We start from the raw sequence: 18,936 nt of genomic DNA, 5'->3' as shown, positions 1-18,936 counted from the left end.
CCCACCAAAATTTTCGGATAATAGAATTGATATGGAGACATAGTCCACGAGGTAGTTTGAAACACGCCATGGAAAAGATTGGAATAGCTTGTGCAATAGATTTGATAAGTACTTCCTTCCCCCCTGTAGATAATATTTTCTCCATCCAGCCTTTAACTTTATTCCACACTCTTCCTTTTAGGTATTTGAAAGCCCCATTTTTACTACTACCCACATCTGTGGGCATCCCCAAATATTTGTCACTCAGACTTTCATTCTGCACATTAAGAATGTTTTTGATAGTCTCCTTCACCTCAGGTGCACATCCTCTACTGAAGAAAACCGATGATTTGGCTTGGTTGATTTTCTGTCCAGAGGCCATGCAGTAGGTCTCCAACAAAGAAGATACCATAGTAGATCCCTCACTACTAGACTTGAAGAACAGGAGGCTGTCATCGGCAAAAAGTAAGTGACTAACCGGCGGAGCCGTTGGTGCCACTTTAATTCCGTTGATAGGCGATGACTCATTGTGGTTTTTGAGGAGGCAAGAAAGGCCCTCTGCTGCCAGCAAGAAAAGGTAGGGTGATAAAGGATCTCCCTGTCGAATCCCTCTCGTAGGAGTGAATTGATCAAGTTTCTTTCCATTCAGTAAGACCGAGAAAGTAACGGAGTTAACCATCTTCATAATAATGTTTACCCAATCCGGTGCAAACCCCAGTCTGGTCATCATGGCTCTCAAATAGTCCCACTCCAATCGATCATATGCTTTTATCATATCCAGTTTCAAGGCACAGAAACCATTCCTCTTCGATTTACTTCGTTTCATGAAATGCAGGCACTCATAAGCAGATATTATGTTATCATTGATAATCCTCCCCCCCCCCCCAACAAAAGTTGATTGCTCTTCTGATATGATCTCCGGGAGGATGGATTTCAATCTGTTTGCTATAACCTTGGAAGCTATTTTGTAGATGACATTACATAGGCTTATCGGGCGGAATTGAGTAAGAAGGGTGGGACTTGTTACCTTAGGTATCAATACCAAGATAGTTTCGTTCAAAATGTTTACCTCTTCTTCCCCTTTCAGAATTTTTAAGATGATTGTGGTGATCTCAGTTCCACATACATCCCAATACCGTTGAAAGAAATGGGCGGGGAATCCATCTGACCCCGGCGCTTTAGTAGGTGCCATTTGAAAGAGAGGCGACTTCACCCCCTCCTTGGTGTACTCCGAGATCAAAAGATGGTTCATCTCGTTGGTAACTTTCAGAGGTACCCTACTGAGCACCTCCTCCATGTTTGATGTACCCTCTGATGTGTAGAGATGGTGGTAGAAATCTGTCACCATGTGTTCCAGCTCGTCGGCATCATCAACCGTATTGCCATCCTCCCTTACTAGGGATTGAATCTTTTTCTTGTGCCTTCGTTTGCTCGCCCGCAGATGGAAAATTTTGGTATTTCTGTCACCTTCCTTAAGCCATGTAACCCGTGACCGCTGACGCCACATAACTTCCTCCCTGTGATAGAGCTCTGTCAGTCTATCCTTGATTTTGTTTCAATCCGCGTAGGTTTGGTGCGGCTCGGATCCATCTGAAGGTTTGCCAGGTCTCCATTTAGTCGTTTGATCTCCTTACGAACATTGCCAAACGTGGTTTTGTCCCAACATCCAAGTCCTTTTGACAAAGCATCGATTTTCCCCTTTAGTTCTGCAACTGTTGTGACCCTTGGGCCCTGCCAATGCTATTGCACCTCCTCTTGGAAGCCATCATGGGACTCCCACATCATCTCATATTTGAAGGGTTGCTGTCGGCATTGTCTGTCTAGTTGGCCTTCGGTCTGAAGCAAGATAGGGTTATGATATGAAGTGGCAGCCACTTTGTGTGACAGTGTCGCGTGTGGGAAGATGCTACACCAATCCCCACTTGCTAATGCTCTGTTTAGCCGTACGCGGGTATATTTACCTCGAGCTACCCTTCTCTCAAATGTCCATCTCGGTCCGGTAAATCCAAGATCAGATAGTCCACAAACATCGATGGCGTCTCGGAATCCATGAACCTGCGTAATACTGCGATGGCTTTATCCCTCATACTCGTCTAGTTGTAGGACCTCATTAAAATCACCAATGCACAACCATGGGCGGTCATTCATAGAGGCTAATGACCGTAGAAGGTCCCAAGTTATACCTCTCTCCATTACCCGTGCTTCTCCATAAACCACCGTCAACCTCCACTGTGGCACCCCTGGCATGGTGATTAGAGCATCAATGTGATATTCAGAATAGCCAAAAGTCTCAAGCTTTATTGAATTGTTCCAAAAAATACCAATGCCACCACTCCATCCAGAACTACTGACTGCAAAAGAAAGATCATAACCTAGTGAGCTTGCTAAGCTTTCTACTCTACCTCTAGGAAGTTGAGTTTCCACAATGCAAACCACTAGTGGAGTATACTGCCTTGCTAGATTGCGAAGCTCACGAACTGTCTCGGGTCTCCCCGCCCCTCGACAGTTCCAGCAAAGCACGCTCATTGAGCCCGGCGGCGCTCCTCGAAGGAGCCCGCCAACTCGCTCTATGAGTTTGTCATTTTATGGGGTGACAATCCCGCCTTGTGTTTCTTCCTATCCCGTGGTGTGACATACGCCTGAGGGGGTGGCGCAGTTTGCTCCGGGCGCACCGTATCTTCTGCCATGTTGGAATTGTGTTGTTCATATTCCCCCGGTTCAGTAGGCTCTGTTGCTGCAGATGCAGTCGAGAGGTCTAGCCGTTTCTTTGCAGAGGATTCAGCTTGTGGTGGTTTCCCTATTCCTCCCTCCTCTTGCTCCATCGACATTGTTTTCATGGGGCTCTCAGCTGTGTCTTCCATGTTTTCAGTGTCGCTCATGCCCGCCTCCTAGGAAGATCGTTTCTTAGTTGTATTCGCGGCCCTACTGTTTGCAGCAGCATGTCCATGCGGACCTCCTCCCCTTCCTCGACGAGACCGGTTGCGTGGGGGTTCGAGTAGCTGTTCTGAGTATATTGGGTAGACGATAGTGAACGCCTGTTAGCTACCATCCATTGTCCATACTCCACCTCATCAGGGCCGTGTACGTCATCCCCACACTCCTCCAGGGCGTGACCCATGATACCACATACCTCACAGAAAAAGCAATTTTCTCATACTTCACCGGTAGCAGCAGGGTTTCCTCCGCTCTGATCTTAAGCGGAGTGAATCGGACGAGTGGTTCATCTATTTTGATCTTGACTCGCACCCTCACATAATTGCCTTCGAAAACTCTATTAGGGTTCATCTCCATGCTCCTCACCTGGCCGATACGGCGAGCTAGTTGATCTAGTACCACTTCCCTCCGGTATAGTTCAGGGGTATCATGAATTTGTGCCCAAACTTGCACCCGATCAAGAGCCACTGTGTGCGGTTTCCCCTTGCCGTCGTATTCCTCAATCACCACCATTAAACCCCTGAAGATCCAAGGACCTTGGTGCATCACCCTGTTCCAGTCTCCAACACAGAAAAGCTGAATAATGAAGAGGTTGTCGTCCGCCTCGCGTATCCCCGGATCATATGCCAAACGCCATACAAACTTCATCGTTGTTTTGAAAGATTCGGCACTAAAGGGTTTGGTCGTATTCACTTTAGCAACCTCAAGCCATCGCGTCTCCTCTGCGAACTTCGAGATCTCTTCATCGTCCACTATCACTGCATCTAATTCAGATTCTTTAAGCTTCATGTTCTTCATTGCTGACTCTAGATCTATCGGGGCTTTTCCCTTCCCACCCCGTGGTTCGAGCCACGAGGGGCACCGGTCGATGAGGAGGCCATCGAGAGAAAGAGCCTCCGTCACGATCGAGATGTGTTGAGAAAAGCTTCCCAATCCTCAACGACGGTAAGGAGCCGCCGGAGTAGAAAACCCTAAACCCTAGTCGCCGCCAGGGTTAGTCGGTTCAGTTCATGTCGTACAATTAATCGGTGTCACTTGGACTAAAGCTACAATTTTTTTGGATCAGCTGACTTGTCCTTTTGTAATTGGGCTAACCTTTCCCTCCTAATTAACCGCCCCCCCTGATTTCAACTAGTGGGTTGGGTGATCCAGCCCGTAAGCTTCCATAATTGTTCGTAGATATAGTAAAGTTGTGTTTTAACTTCGCTCAAAAAAGAAAAGTTGTGTTTCAACAGATGCACAACAGGTACCCTGCATGAACTTGTACGGCTAAGAGCCTTTTCTTGTGTACCTAGGGCATTTCTAGCAAATCCTCTTATCTTATAATAATTCCAAATCGTGTGTTGTATCCTTTAAAAAACTAGTATTTTTAGGGTTAAACTTCATTTCATTTAGCAGATCTCTAAATTTAATCCCCCTAACGCGCTTGACCACACATGCAAGGAAGTCTCTCTTCATCTTCTTCTTCATTCGTTCTTGTTTCTTCTTATGATGCTTTCTTGCCACTAGACAATGTCCATGATCTAGTTAGATGACACATGGGCTGGGAATTGTTCCCTAAAAACTATGTTTTGGAAATTATATGAGATTTGCAAGCAACCTGATTGCTCTGTTACTCAGGTATGAGATGGTGTCACTTTAGAACTCTCTTTTAGGTGTTGTGTACGTGGTGGTGATGGTGTGTGTGTGTGGGGGGGGGGGGTTGCTTAGATGGCTACAACTAATTGAGCATCTGGTGAAATACCCTCTATCTGCCGCACCTGACTTGCCGGTTTGGATGTTGGAAACTAAAGGAAAATACTCGGTTAAATCCTTTTACAATATCATTAATTTTGGGGGTGTGGTATCTCCTATTGGAGATGATCTGTGGAAAGTTCTTTGGCCCCAAAATATATTTATGTGGCTACGTGTCTGCAATAAAGTGCTAACTAGAGACAATTTATCTAAAAGAAGTCAAGTAGATGTTTTGTCATGTCTGTTCTGTACCGAAGATGAGTCCATTCAACATCTTTTCTTTGACTGTATAGTTGTCCGATGTATTTGGTCGTTGGTAGTTGTTTTCTTCAATATGCAAAGAATGACTTGCTTTGTTGATATTTGCGCTATTTCCCGCCTGCATAAAAGTAAAGTTGTTCTTAGTCTGGTGATTATTGCTGCCTTGTGGTACATTTGGAAAATGAGGAATGATTTCTATTTTCAGGGTCGTACATGGAATGTTCCATGTCCTGGGTTGGGACCTTGTGAGACTAAGGGGTGTTCTTAATCGCTGGATGGCTTTCTGCGACGACACACACGCGGAGCTCCTACGGCGTTGCATCCTACGGCCACTGGGCCTTTAAGCTTTGGAGCGTGGAATGGAGTTCATAACGATGCGGGCTTTGGGCGTGGCCGGATTTTTATGTTCAATTTCTTCAATGGCTTTAAAGTTTTACTAGGTTGCCGCCCATGCAGGACAATTGCAAGCAATAAAATGCACTTGGTTTGTTTTTTGGTAAACATCCATGCCTAGATTATCAAATCTACTAATTTGGAAATCTATTAATAGGTGGGACCTACCCTCCCAACATTTAATATTTACTTGCATTAGCTGTGTATAAATTAATGACAACATATCGAGATACATATCCTAGTTTATAGTTAGAACGTACTCAATGAATCAAATGCAGGCAATAATTTTTTCCAGCAAGATGCCACCAATACATAATTTAAGCATGAAGATAAGTGAATGTTTTCCATAGCACACTGCCTATATATAGAGAGCCTAGGTGATGCACCATCACACATCGATCAAAAGCATACATATACACCTAGGCACCTGCCTGGATAAGTATTAGTCCACATCTTTCAAAGTTGATTTGATATGGCTAGCGCTAGAGTGGTTGCGGCGTTCTACCTCCTAGTTGTTGTGACGGTCTCTTTTTTTTCCAAACCATACATGGGCAAGTAAGTCTCGAGCTGCTATTGAGAAAGATGAGGTGATTGAACACTGCAAGTTCAATATTAGGAAAGGTGCACATTGGCCATTCGAACCAAGCCACGCATGCTGCCAAGTGGTGACACGTTCGCTAAACCTCCTGGCAATTTGCAATGCGTTCACAGCTGCAGATTTGGCTCATATCAATCTAGCGAGGTGGGCTGCCGTCACATGTTCATGCGGCAATGCGTTGCATGAAGGAGACAACTGTGCAGGTTATTTTTGTTGTTGATATTAGTGTATATTGATGTGTTTGTGTGTGTTTTGTTTGGGCAATTGTTTTTATATTGGCACACATCTTTGTTCAGTTACTATCTCCATGTATGAAATTTAGTTAACTAAAAAACTTTTAATATCATTTGCAGGGTATACTGTTCAGTTTTGAGTTGGGCGCTCCGTGCAAGTTGAGGGACAAATAAAAAAACAATATTATGATAAAATGCTTTCATGGCATCCTTGTAGTGTGTTCTATTTTTCCGATGCAACTAATAAAACGGAACCATTGTCCCCTCCTATTTGATGTTGCAGATATAGTTGCCAAAAGTTAATTCATCTATAGCAATGTACTAGTAATATAGTGGAATTGGGTGGATCATTTAAAGTGTTATGTCATTGTAATATAGTGGCAGGTTTAATCTGGCAACAACATTGTGGCAAATTTTTCCTTCACCAATTTGTTGATCAAAGTGATGCATGCAAGTCATTGTCACAGGCAATAGTAAGCTAACCCAAGAGAGAAGTTGGGTGTCTTGAACTACCCGGAGCTTTATTCGAATGGAAAAACTTTTTTGTGCCATAAAAAATATGAGTTATTTAGTGCTACTAACATGAAGCATGTGATAATAGCCAGAATTTCCCAAATCTAAAACCGACTACATTGGTAACCAATATGACATTGACTACATGGTTCTAGGATCTTGAACTGAACAACCGTTGGAACTCTCCCCATGATGTACCGACCCGCAACCTTGATGCCTCCACGAGCTCCCCTGAGATCTGCCTTGCTCATCGGCTGACACTGGCTATTCTATGTTGAGGCAGGACATCTGCCAATGCTACCCAACCTCCTATCATAGTCATAGGTCATGTCCAGCATCAGACGTTTGAGGGAAGTTGCACACTCGATGATGTGAATTGTCAGCTCAACTAGGCTTCGGGATGGACAAAATCCCGTGATCAGTACCTACCCAAGGCAGTCATGCTGGCGCTCTAGCTTTCGCCTCACAACGAGATTGGACGTTGTCTTCTCCAACAACGAGATTGGACCTCGTAGCACGCTGCTCTACCTGCATATACATTTGTGTCATTGTTCCAATAAAACAAGTTTAAAACACTAATTATCTTATATGGCTCAACTTATACAGGATGAAATAATCTAGGATATGAGAAGCATCAAGAAAAGAAACCAGAGAGAAGATGTCATGACTAGGGGAGGAGGGCCTTGCTGCTCTACTCAGCACCATTTTCAAGTTACATAGATTGGGGAGCTTGTAAGGAAGCACTGAAATTAGAATTTTGACATTCTCAAAAGGACAAACCCCAATATTAATCATGCATTCTTCTAACAAAGCTGTGCTATGTACATGTATTTAAGTGTATACTTAAGTTATTGTCCCGATAGTTTGGTCAATAAGATTTTACAGCAAAGAAATATACCTCTCGATATCTTGAGCCTAGGGTAAGATTCTCAACATTTAGTATGTTGTATGGAAGCTTCATGCGAGCATCTGATAGAAGAATGCACGTCAAATCTACGTTCTTAAGTTGAGAAGAATTTCTCACCTTATTTTTGGTCAGGAGCCCATCACAGTGAAAGAATGTGAGAGCAACAACTAAGGTATTTCAGTTGTTGCTACGTAAAATCTATTCGCAAACAAATTTTATCCCCATACAATACGAGATGTACAACCGTTCCAGGAAGCAAGATTTTGAGAGCAACAACCCTAGTTTTTCATCTGTAATGTGTACTGGAGACAAATGTAAACACGTCAGACTTCTCAAGAGGCCAACTAATGATGTGGAATGAAAAGCACAATGGGAGAGACGGAGAGGCTGAATTGAAAGTGCAGCTGACCCATCATACAAGACGGCACATGGGAAGTTGTACTCCTCCTTCATGGGTAAAGGCCAATGTAAAAAATAGCATGCTATTTAAAATAGTGCGGCCCTTCTCCAAATGTTATACAAGTTATAGCATGCTATATTCAAAACAGTGTTTTAAAAAAAAATGCCAAATATATCTCGGAAGTTAAGGATTTCAACATCTAATTTTTTTGCACGAGCCATACATGCATACCTAGTTAAGATGAACAACAATAACAATACAACATAGCTGTTTTAAGATGAACTAGATGGAGAAACATAGCAATACAACAGTCCATACAACACCAGCCAATATAACAACAGTAGCCAACAGGGCAACAAGCAAACAAGTAAACAATACAACATAGAGGCAATTTGGAAATTATTCAGAATCACACTCATTGGATGAACCAGATGGTGAATGCATGTCATCATCTTCCGAAGAAGAACTAGCTGACTCCAACTCATCTTCACGAAAGCGAGGGAGCAACTTTTTCTTCTTCCTAGGGTGAGAGTGGGACCCTCTCTTTCCTTTTGATGCATCAATTGTTCCTTGTGATGTTGATGTTGCAACTTGTACAACTTCATCAGGTCCATGAGGCACAATACTTGTGATCCACTCATTATCTTCATCTTCTAGAACATCTACAAACGTGTGGTCCACAATCAGATCCTTGTTTTTCATATTTCTCTTTTGTTTAAGTTTGGAGTTGAACTTGATAAAATAATGGTCTCTCATTTTATTATGAAGCAGCCTATTGCATCTCTTTGTGTGAACCTATAGGTGACGGCAAACAAGTAAGCAACATGGCAAGTTTGCAACGAAACAAATATGCTAGCGCAACAAGGAAGCAAGGAAATAAGTATATCTAGGAAAGTATGTATGCACTATATACTGAAAAATTTCTGACTAATTTCATCCAGTGGGAGTGACTCTAACTAATTTCCAAATTGCCTTCATTTTATATTGTTTACTTGTTGGCTAGTTCATCTTTAAACTGATATGTTGTATTACCAGTGCCCTATTGAGTGATGTTGTATGGACTGTTGTATTGCTATGTTTCTTCATCTAGTTCACCTTAAAATAGCTATGTTGTATTGTTATTGTTGTTCATCTTAACTAGGTATCCAGTGATATGTTGTATTACAGTGTTTCTTAATAACACTGTCATCAAAGTCGTTGTAGTATAGTGGTAAGTATTCCCGCCTGTCACGCGGGTGACCCGGGTTCGATCCCCGGCAACGGCGTTAAACTTTTTTTTCTCTCTCTCGCTTGCTTGTTACTTCTCTCCTTTTCTGATACTTGGTTTTTGTTTCGAAAATGGAGCACACAAGATCCTAGGGCCGGTAAATCTGCCTAAAGCTTCAAATATTAAAATCTGCACAGTATGATCTCACTGCAGGCTTGGAGGAAAAATCCGTAGTTACATGCTTAATAGTTGTAAGTTCTTCTGGATCAACTGGTGGGTTCTTGAGCTTTGTATGCGACTATCTTGATGCAATACAGCTCATTGCTGAGCTGTGGTGGTTTACACAGTTGGAGAATTTCTATGCTTTTTTTTCTTCTCATTGTTGAGCTGTGGTGGTTTACACAGTTGGAGAATTTCTATGCTTTTTTTTCTTCTCATTGTTGAGCTGTGGTGGTTTACACAGTTGGAGAATTTCTATGCTTTTTTTTCTTCTCATTGTTGAGCTGTGGTGGCTTACACAGTTGGAGATTTTCTATGCTTTTCTGTCTTCTCATTGTTGAGCTGTGGTGGCTTACACAGTTGGAGATTTTCTATGCTTTTCTGTCTTCTCATTGTTGAGCTGTGGTGGTTTACACAGTTGGAGATTTTCTATGCTTTTCTGTCTTCTCATTGTTGAGCTGTGGTGGTTTACACAGTTGGAGATTTTCTATGCTTTTCTGTCTTCTCATTGTTGAGCTGTGGTGGTTTACACAGTTGGAGATTTTCTATGCTTTTCTGTCTTCTCATTGTTGAGCTGTGGTGGTTTACACAGTTGGAGATTTTCTATGCTTTTCTGTCTTCTCATTGTTGAGCTGTGGTGGTTTACACAGTTGGAGAATTCCTATGCTTTTTTTTTCTTCTCATTGTTGAGCTGTGGTGGTTTACACGGTTGGAGAATTCCTATGCATTTTGCCCATCGCTTGGTATTTTGCTATAGAAGTAGGATACATTTGTGAGAAGGACGAAACATTATTGTATATGCCGGATTGAATAGAGAACCGGTAGATCAAATCTCCGCGCTTTCTTTGCCAACTACTTCCTCCGTCTCAAAATAACCGTCTCAACTTTACACTAGCTCTAGTACAAAGTTGTACTAAGCTTAAGACATTTATTTTGGGACCAACGGAGTATTTTATTTAGACAATTCGATTTAAGAACGCGTTCTTGCATTGGATAATTACAAGAGAAAAGTATACACTTGGTCCCTTAAGAGCACTCCTCTTCTCGATATTACCATTTTTCATGAAATCTTTGATCTAAAACCAGTAACAGATTTTGGAATGCTTAGTGCTACAGATGTTGTGTTGCAAGTCTGGGGTACTGATTATGAAAATCCATGATCATATTTTTTTGGACTACCTGTGGATGTAAGCTTTGACATATCTCTATGCAATATCTCTAGTCATGATAAGATATGGCTCCACTTGATTACTGGTCGGTCCATCCAACTTGTCTTTTTAGATATATCTTCTTTTGGGTGCAATTTTAGGGTGAAAAGGTGCTCTACTGCATTTCCTTTTTATGCTACCCTAATGGCGTGTGTTTTGTCTGAGGATATGTTTGGTAATGAAATGTCCATTTGCAAGTATCGTCATTCATCAGGAAGGGCATGGAGGGCCAAGATATTGTGTAATCCAACTCTCTAATGAAATGGATGTCTACTTTATGAGTATTTATACCGAGCAAAGGCGGTGATTAAAATGATATTCTCTACTTAATCACGTATGCTCCTGTATGATAGACTTCATGCGTATATATTGTTGGAGAAAACTAGTGTAGTTCTCTTCAACTATAATTATTTAGGTACAGAGAAAGTAGAAGACAATTAGCACGAGCATTTTACACCGGTTGGGAACATGTATAGCCGCTTCTTTCCAACCTTTTGATTCGGACTGGAGGCATACAAGAGCAGATCCTAAAAATGAAGCATGGTGCAAATCGGAATTATGTAAATTGTCACATCATGGTTTCCCAAGTTGGAATTAACTGAAAAAAGAAACAGACCCATGAAGTCAAATGTAGGAATGATCTGTCCTGGAGAGAATAAGATTCTGATTCTATTACTGTATTTCACCACAATCTGTAGATCATGTTGGATTACCATGGTAATTTTTATTGAACAGTTACAGCAAGAAAACACAATTAATTCAGTCGCAGCAAGTGCATCTAAGCTTGGGAACATTGTTACAGCAAGAAAGCACAGATGACTGTAACATGGTTTCTCAGCCCAAAAGTTTAAGTGCAAAAACGAAAATAAAAAGAAACGCCGTTGCCGGGGATCGAACCCGGGTCACCCGCGTGACAGGCGGGAATACTTACCACTATACTACAACGACTTTGATGCTTTGTGAATTAACTTAACGTTTCTGATTTTGGTCCCGAGAACCCAAAGACTTACTCCGGACTGGAGTTACCTGAAGAGCAAACGAAGACGAACGGAAAAGTATAGACAAATATAATCACGTAAACGAAACTCATGAGCGGTTTCAGAATTTCAGTTTTCACGTACAGGTGTTTTCATCTTTTATTGCTCACAAGCAGCTCTGCTTCTTAATAGTTCATACTTACTTACAAGCAGCTGCGCCGAATTGCAGAAAGTAGGTGCATCTAACCAGGCCAAGGATCACCATGTTGCTTGATTTTTGCTTATAATTTCTCAATGTCATGCATGTTTCCATAAGAACCACCATCTAGTTCATCGTACGTAAGTCGCAACAATAGCTATACTTGGTTAGCTCTATCAACGCATGGTTCTCATCCATTCCATTCTTGATGCAAATTATATGCCTAAATTATCAATGTATCAAATAGCGGCGGTCTTTTAAATTAACTATAGCGGGGATATAGCAGGCTATATATAGCCGGCCATTAGCGGACTATTGTACATGACTATAATTTAGCGGTACCCTGGTCAAAAAGCTATAGCTGGGATATAGTCGTCTATTGAAAACATTGGAAATTATATGCCCATATAAGAGTACTCAGTTAGCTCTATAAATGCATGGTTCTCAACCAAAATCTAGTTGTTGAACTTTTCACCCTTGGTTCACACTTTGTTTTGCATATTGCAGTAGACTGCATGTTGGGAGATGGTAGCACAGGTTATCTTCAACCGGTTTGGATGGCGGCAAGCTAATAAGATAGGTGGCTAGGCATCTACTTATTATACTTTCGCTGCTTCGGCGCTTTGGGCGCTTTGTATCGATTAGTCCTTGTTCTTTACTCTGAACTTTGTTGTACTCGTTCCGGATTTGGTTTCGTTTTATTTAATAAAGGATTGCATGCATCTCTCGATGCAGAGGCCGGGGCGATACCTCCTTTTCTAAAAGAAAAATATAGTAGAGATCGATGCCCAAATCTCTACACCTTTCGCTCCGATGAAGGGATCCTCACAAAAATAAAATGAGATGCTTGCGCCAGGCTTCCATCCATCATATGAAATGTTGAGAGCCTTATCCTGCACTCATCTTATCTAGAGGTGTATATTTTTTTGGTTTTAACATCTTAATAACCATATCACTACATGGTTAAATATAGATAGTTTTTACGGTACCCTATACTGCTAACAGTGGAGGGAGCGGTATATTAGTATATGATAGACATAGTTCTCTATTCTCATGGAAACTTAGAGACGTGGTCGTGGCGGATAATGACGACCAGAATCATAATGACAATCCCCGCTTCTCCCTCGACCTCTTGCCCCGGTAGCTGGAATAAGGCGCCCTCTAAGCCATCATCCCTCGACCACGAACTCCGTCTCTAGCTCATCTTCTTCGTCGTACCCGAGGACCATCGTCGGCATTGGCTCGTTCCTTCGCTGTCTCCACTGTGTCCCCGGCTATCACATTGAGCCCGTGGTGAGCTGCTCCTCACCACGGACCAATCCCTGGAGCTCGTCCCGCACACACACACACCCAACCACGTGTGCACCCATTCGCGCTCCACGCTCGCAGCCACAACGGAGGTGTCCACGCCGCAGCCCCGCAGTGTTTGCTCGTCCGGCCCCACCTCCCGCATGCAAGCAGCCCCATAGCCTCGCGTCACCTCACCGCTTTCCGCGGTCAGCGTGATTTGAAAGGGCAGGTCGGGGCATCCCGTTGCCAACCGCAATGGTCTCGCCTGACAAAAAAGGCCAATCGTCGTCATCGGAGAGCAGCATGCACCGAGAGGCAACGGATTTCCGAAAGGCGTGGACGGAAAAAGTCCAAAATAAACCCTGAACTGGTAGACCCTAGCTAAATCGAACCCTGAACTCCTAATCCCGGTAATCAGCACTCTAAACTCTCTAATCCCGGTCTAATATGAACCCTGTAGTCGATTTGGGCAGGAAAAAGCTGACGTGGCCTAGTCAACGGGGATTCATCTGGCAGGTGGGCCAATTGACCCTTGCGCGGTGGGATATATCCCGATCCAAATCGATTGGGGATTCCTGCTCCTCGATTCTGGCGCAGCTAGGTTAGCACCTGGATTCCGGCGGCGAGGGAGAGAGGAGAGGGCGATTTGTGCGGCGGCAATGTCGTGGTCTTCTGCTCCTGGATTCCGGCGAGCGTCGGGGAGGAGGGATACGGATGCGAGGTCGCCGGTGCGCTACCGGGAGGACCCTATGGCGTACGAGCCGGCGAAGTTATGCCACTGCACTCCACGACGGAAAGCCCCGAGATGGATTTCTTGGAGCCGTCAGAACCCGGGGAGGAGGTATTACGCGTGCGTCAATGCAATGGTTAGCCAATTTCTCTGCTCATTCTTCCGTTCTTCGTCAGTCTTCTGTTCTTCTTCATTTTTCTGCTGAATCTGATTTAATTGTTTTGTTCAATTACATAGCATGGTGGTTGTGGGTATGTTGAATGGCATGATGATCCGTTGCCCAAGTTTCTTAGTGATTTAATTGGAGATTTGAGAGATGAGGTGCGGAGGTTGAAGGGTGGAGGTGCTGTTGCTGGAACTGAAGATTCATTTGGTGTTGTTGCTGGAACTGAAGATTCATTTGGTGTTGTTGCTGGAACTGAAATGCTGGCTTTGTCTCTGCAAGAGCAGTTGAGGTTGAAGAATGAAGATATGGATGCAATGAAGAGCAAGTATATGAATGTGATATTTGTATTGATTGTATTTGTGATTGGGTTAGTGCTAGGGAAATTTGTAGTGAACTGAAGGTTGTAGTACAATGATGGATCTTGTATGCAATCCATTTATGTTCTGTCAATATGTGGAACACTATTTGAAATGCAATGAAGAGCAAGTATCTGCAAGTATCTCTGGCATTGCTGAGATAATGTTTGCAAATATCTCTGGCATTAAGATAGCATGTGCAAGTATCTCTGGCATTGCTGACATAATGTTTTCAAATATCTCTAGCATTGCTGACACAATGTTTGCAAATAGATTACAAAAGCTAGGACCATAGCCTTAATATCTCTGGCATTGCAAAAGATTTCTGTTGCAGCACAACCTTAATGTTTGCAACACATCAAACTAGGCAAGATTATACATTGCCACTAGCAGTAAAGTACTTGTAGCTAGGAATAGATGATGCAGGAGCTCTCTTTCTCTTATAGCCAGTAGATGGCCCAGGTTGTGCACTTGTTTGCCCAGCTCTTGCTCTTGGGGGCTTAAATGCAGAAGCTCTTGCTGGTGCAGTAGCAGGTGGAGTAGATCTTGCTGGTGCAGTAGCAGGTGGAGTAGATCTTGCTGGTGGAGCAGCTCTTCCTGGGGCAGTAGCAGGTGGAGTAGTTGTAGTTTCCTACATGGCAAAATTGGAGAGAACCAACTTAAATCATTTAAATTTCAGGAAATCATCTAAAATTAATAGAACAAACTGAAATCATTTAAATTTCACCTTTGTTGTGTCTCTTTTTTTGGTACTCTTCTTAAGGTGTGCATTCTTCTTTTTGCCTCTCTCTGGGTTTTGCTTGCAACCTGATCTGTTGTGTCCAGCAGTGCCACACATTGAGCAAATAATTACAGTGCCATGCTTGGTCATTTTTTTGCTGGGCTTAGGTTTCTCAGATTCTTCTCTCCTTCTATCATTATTCTTAGGCCTGCCTCGCATGCTATCTGGTATGGTTGCATATGATGGAGCTTGAGGTCTTGGTTTCTCAGAAACAGGCCACATTTCCTCACCTTCCACAGGCATCAAACAGTGTTCATAAATTTTGTTGAAAACTTCTACAAAATAGCAAGGGGCAATGAAATCTTCCACATTTTTTCCACACTTGTAGATAGCTGTTATTGCATGGGAACAAGGTAGACCTACTGGCTGGAAGTAGCCACATGAGCATGTCCTGTTCTCAAGACTCACCGTGTACGGCCTTTTTCTCCCAGTGACAAGTTTCACTTCAAATCCATCTTTGCCATTCCAAAGTACTTCCATGAATTGGGTCCTTGCTATGCTGCTCTTCAATTTTTTGAATGCACTTGGACATATTTTTCCAAGGAAGTTCTTACCTTTTTCCCTTTGTTCCTGAATTCTAACCATAGCCTTTTTCCTTATTTTTTCTTGCATTGAAATTATTGGATAAAACCTTGCTTCAACAATTGCATGATTGAAGGATTCACACAAATTATTATCAACTGACTCACAATTGGATCCCACTGGAAAAAAAGCCCTTGCCCAGTGCACTGGCTCTGTTCTCATGATGTCTTTTGCACCATCTGGTGTTTCTTGGGCAAGCTTAGCTTTATAGTAGTTGAAATCCTGCTTGTTTGCTGCTTTGGCAACTGCCCAGAACTTCTTCTGCCACTCATGTGCCCTATGCTTCTTCCTCCAGTTGGCATAAATATGCCTAGCACACATTCTGTGCTCTGCATTTGGCAAAAAATCCTTCATGGCATTTATCAGTCCCTTCTGCTGATCTGAAATGAAGACCCATCCAGCTCCATTGTTATTAATGTCAAGATCTTTAATTAGCAGGCCAATAAACCACTTCCATGTCTCATTTGTTTCCCTCTCAACAACTGCCCATGCGAGTGGATACATTTGATTGTTTGCATCTCTTGCAACAGCACACAATAGCTCTCCTTTGACAGCACCTTTAAAAAAACAACCATCTAAACCAATCACTTTCCTGCAGCCAGCCTTGAATCCCAACTTCAGTGCATTAAAGCAGACATAGAAACTCTGAAATATGTTCTGTTCCATGTTTGTTGGATCCAAACAGACTGCAACAGTGCTTCCAGGATTACTTCTAAGTAGCTCCAACTGATAATCAAAAACCCTGGTGTATTCATTCTTCATTCCAGCCCTTAACTTATCCATGACAAGCTTCTTTGCATGCTTGCACTTAGAAGTTGATACATCAGCAAACATGTCCAAAAGAACTGTTGCTTTCATGCTGTCAATTTTCCACATTGGATTAGCTAAAATGAAGTGCTCATATCTTTCAGCAATAACCTTAGCTGTCACAAGTCTATTCTCCCTGTTTTGTGCACAATGGTGCTCATCATTAAATGTTATGATTTGAAACCTGCTTGTTCTTGAGGTTTTGGCTCCATAAATAAGCCAAGGGCAGCCAGGCCATCCACACTTAGCCCTAACTCTGTTACTCTCTGACTTCAAGAACACAATGCTTTTTTTGGTCACAATTCCATATTTCTTCAATGCTTTCACAAGCTGATTCTTGCTCCTGAATACCATTGTCAATTCAAAGTGTGGAATTTCTGAGTCATTATTGTATCTTGGATACTGGCTCTTCCTCCTCACCATGTGCCCCATCAGAATCTTCATCATAAGAATAATCCTCATCAGATGAGTCATAGCCCCACTGTTTCTCCTCTCCCTCTAACTGATCTTCCATATTTGCAATTAAGTCAATAGGAATAGCAGCTGTTGAATCACCTGCAATCCAACTCTTTGTATCTCTCATCCTCTTCTTAAATTTTCTAGCATGCCTTCTGAGCTCAACAACCTCTGAATTTTCTCCACTGTCCTCACTGTGTGCTATGTACTATGTATCTTCTTCAGAATCACTAGCTGAAACTGCATTGTTGCTCTCATCATTCACTGCTATTGTCCTCACATTGCTCTGAACATTGTCTGTCTCTGACCTCAAATTGCTATGATCATGCACTGCCTCTGTATTGCTGTGAACATTTCCTTCATCAGGACTGCATATTTGAGAACATATGAACTGAGATCCAGCCACATCATCAGGCTGCTCATAGTGTATGTTGTTCATTTGAGTGAGCACACCATTATCATCTGGTTCTGCACTAATGACCATGTCAGGTTGTTCACCTTCATCATCATCCATATATTCATCAACAAGCTCATTCTCATAATCACTAGCACTGTTGCTGTACACACTGTCCTGCTCCCCATGATATTCCACATAAATATCAGCTACATCTCCAACACAAATGTAGTCTGATACACTAACACAACCACTGTCATCAAACAAAAACCTCAAACCATCAGCTAGTTCTTTCCCAGGAAGATGAAAATACAACTTCATCGATTCCTTATACTCCAGATGGTCTTTCAAATGCCCTAGAACTTCAAACAATGATAACTTGTCCCTCTCAATCTCTGAAAATGCTTCATCTCCCCCCACATAATCCAAAACAGCACCAGTGCGGATGAACTCTCCCCCAAAATGAAATCTGACATTCAAAATCTCACTAGGGTCCATGCTTGAGCTGCAAAAAACAAGAATATATCACTACATTGTGCTAATCCGAGCTATTGGACTGATGAAAACGCAAAAAAATCGCCAAAAAACCCTAACTCTGTAATCGCAAAAAATCCCCATTTTTCCTCTCTCAAACCCTACCAATTTCACCGTCGCGAGAGATTTAATGCCAACCACGGGAGGAGGAGGACGTCGGAGACAGTACCTTTCACGTCGCTCGTCGTCAAGCCGTCACGATCGTCGAAGCAGAGCCGATTACCCTTCCATCGCCATTGTCGCCGCGCTCGAGCAGGGGAATTTCGGGGGACGCCTCGAGTGCAGAGATGGGAATTTCCTGGGCCAGCTCTGATTTAGAGGAAGGGGACGCTTTGGGCCTTATGGGCCGGGCCTAATTATGTTCCCAATTAAGGCAGCAACTGCCATTTTATCAATCCCTGTTTGGAAGTGTGCTCAGGGTTCATATTAGACCGGGATTAGAGAGTTTAGAGTGCTGATTACCGGGATTAGGAGTTCAGGGTTTATTTTGGACTTTTTCCGGCGTGGACAGTGGTTCATAGGTACTGCACCTTGCCGGCCCAGCTGTCCTCACCGCGGCGTTCCAGTCCTCGAAGGGCAAGTCGGACGGGCTGAAATTATGACTTGTATACTGGAGGGTCGGAGTGAAGTTGTGCAAGCTATACTGCTCGTGTGATTCCTGGCAAACGGGGGCAGTATAGATCAATTTCCACCATTAGATTTTAGCAATGGACGGCCAATATTTAACGCAGGGTACCATAAAAGAGCTCTTGCCTTTTGCCTTCTTCTAGACTGGAGGTGCAGAGGAGCAGATCCTAAAATTAAGCATGGTGCAAACCGAAATTATGCAGATTTTCATCTCATGGCTGTCTAAACTGAAAATAAATAAATGAATCTATATAGTAATTTGAGAATCATGGATAGTGTTCCTTGATTTCCCATGTGATCAGCCTCACAAGTTACTACTCCCTCCATTTTTAAATATAAGTCTTTTTTGAGGTTTAATACGGACTATATATGAAGCAAAATGAATGAATCTATACTTTAAAATATGTTTATTTTGATTCGTATGTATCTCATATTGAAATCTTTAAAAAAG

At 42.7% G+C, this 18,936-nt stretch overlaps 2 non-coding genes across 2 annotated transcripts; one reads left to right on the top strand and one right to left on the bottom strand.

The window, feature by feature from the left end:
* Positions 1-9,145: 9,145 nt before the first annotated feature.
* TRNAD-GUC lies at positions 9,146-9,217 on the top strand. Its single transcript has one exon. It is a non-coding gene; the product is annotated as a tRNA-Asp (tRNA).
* Positions 9,218-11,462: 2,245 nt separating this feature from the next.
* TRNAD-GUC lies at positions 11,463-11,534 on the bottom strand. The gene has a single exon. It is a non-coding gene; the product is annotated as a tRNA-Asp (tRNA).
* Between the last annotated feature and the right edge of the window lie 7,402 nt (positions 11,535-18,936).

Source organism: Hordeum vulgare, chromosome 1H (assembly GCF_904849725.1).
Source record: "Hordeum vulgare subsp. vulgare chromosome 1H, MorexV3_pseudomolecules_assembly, whole genome shotgun sequence".
NCBI classification, from domain to species: Eukaryota; Viridiplantae; Streptophyta; class Magnoliopsida; order Poales; family Poaceae; genus Hordeum; species Hordeum vulgare.
This window is presented reverse-complemented; position numbering and strand designations above follow the sequence as displayed.